At 39.0% G+C, this 2,049-nt stretch overlaps 1 protein-coding gene across 1 annotated transcript in view; it reads left to right on the top strand.

Annotated features, from left to right (window-relative positions):
- Positions 1 to 2,049, top strand: part of TNPO3 (transportin 3) — a 126,841-nt gene that overhangs the window by 52,713 nt on the left and 72,079 nt on the right. The window lies entirely within an intron of this gene.

Below are 2,049 nucleotides of genomic sequence, written 5' to 3'. Positions count from 1 at the left end.
ATTATGGTTTGCAAAAAGGTGTTTTTACTAATTTTGTCATTCCTTTTAGTTAGTCATTACTTTGTTGTTTTAGTTGGCATTCTTCTGAGTTCATTCTACTACTAGGTAGAACTAGGATAAATCTTAATTGTGTTTTAATTTCCTATTTTAAAAATAAGGATTTATTTTAAAGTTGCCTCAAATGTTAATTTTTTTTCTGGCTTTCTCTTTGTAAAGTATTCTGAACTCATGGATTTTCATTGATTCAGAATCTCTACTAAAATCATTCTTTTGGTGCTCAGAATGTCATAATTTTGGTCACTTCTTTGCTTCCCAACACAGAAAGATGACTCATAATCATCCTTACCCCAGCCATGGAATCCTTGGTTCCTTTTAATATCAATCTGAGTTAGATCAGAAGAAAGAAACCACACAGTATTTTGAATGGGAGTGTTTAATATAAAGAATTATTAACTATGACAGGAGGTTATAATAATAAGGGATTGTCTAATGATATATAAAGAGTATTCTAAAGAATATAGAAGAGCTATGATGATGATACCACTGTACTGTAGCTGGGCAACAGTGCGAGACCCTGTCTCAAAAAAAAAAAAGAATGTAGAAATAAAATAGAAGGAGCAGTCATTAACCTTAGGGCTGAGATAGATCTTCTAAGGAAGGAAGAGTCCTCCTTCCTCCCAGAGCTGAGATCCAGACCCTGTTGGAGAGGGCATAGCCATGGCTCACTAGATTATAGAGAAGTCACTGTGGTGCTGAATTCTGCTGGAAATCTCAAATTCGCTGAAAATCTGCTTTCTAGGAAGCCCAAGAAGGCTGTTCAGGTGTCTCATCAGACAGTTCTGGTGTCTCGCCAGAGGCACTCTACCGCACATTAAGTCCAGAATCTCTAGGAAGTACACTCATATCAATGAATTTGGCTCAAGCAAATTATGTATTCTATCCTCTTTTGGCCTAATACCCTCAGAATCCATTCCTACACCTGTTCCCCTGGTTTCTTTATATGCATATTAGCAAAGTTTTATTATTCTTTTGGTGTGTAAGTTACTTCTTTCGGTGGTACTTGTCCCCCTGGAACATGCTGAGGTTTGTCCCTGGTTATGGGTCTAGTGACGACAGGACGTGGTAGTAGTCGATCTTGAGGAGAATGGGCATCCTCTTTCAAGGCACTGTCTCAGGTGAAGTTATCACAGGACATCGAGCTGAGGAAGGCTAGTCTCTTCAGGCACTGGAGGGCAAGCTACTTCCACTGAAAAGGGAAGCTCAGAGTGACTTGGGAATTTAAGATTATCATTTTCATTTGGGTCCAACCAGATATCACCATTCCAAGATTCAGAATCCCATTCCTTACCAGTTAGTTTCCTAACTTTCACATGAGAAATTTGGTGAAATTGTGAATTCAACTGATTGTAATTCAGCAAGCCACACAACTAAGTTTTGTATATGAGTTTCAGCCATACCAGCCCTATAGCTACAAAAAATAAGAGTTGTTTTTAGAGCTGTCATGGTTCTCAGACTGTGACTTGAGCTGAGAGTTAATGGACCTGAGTTTCTCATTTTCTTTTTGTAACTACTCAGAAGAATCCAGTACACATCGCAATCATTGGTGTCATCATTACTGCCACAGTGGACAACTGCAGCAACCACTTGCTTGACTTGGCATTTTATCACAATCGACAACAGATACCTTGACTGATTGTGATGCGGTCTGAAAAATATATTCCCTATGGTGCTTAATAAGGTTTCTAATTCTGTTTTGTAGCTTGTCATGTTATAGAACCCAGAGGATGAAATTAGTCCAAAATTGCCAAGAAAAAATAGGCATTTGGCTGTAATATCAGGTACCAAAGACCTCTTAAAACCTTTCCCATTCAGGGCCAGGTGCAGTGGCTCACACCTATAATCCTAGCACTCTGGGAGGCTGAAGCAGGAGGATTGCTCAGGAGTTTGAGACCAGCCTGAGCAAGAGCAAGAAAAATAGAAATTTTTCTATTTTTGTACTAAAATAGAAAAATTAGCCAGGTGTGGTGGCATGTGCCTGTAGTCCCAGCT

This window comes from Propithecus coquereli, unplaced genomic scaffold, assembly GCF_000956105.1.
Source record: "Propithecus coquereli isolate 6110/MARCELLA unplaced genomic scaffold, Pcoq_1.0 Scaffold91, whole genome shotgun sequence".
Taxonomy (NCBI): domain Eukaryota; kingdom Metazoa; phylum Chordata; class Mammalia; order Primates; family Indriidae; genus Propithecus; species Propithecus coquereli.
This window is presented reverse-complemented; position numbering and strand designations above follow the sequence as displayed.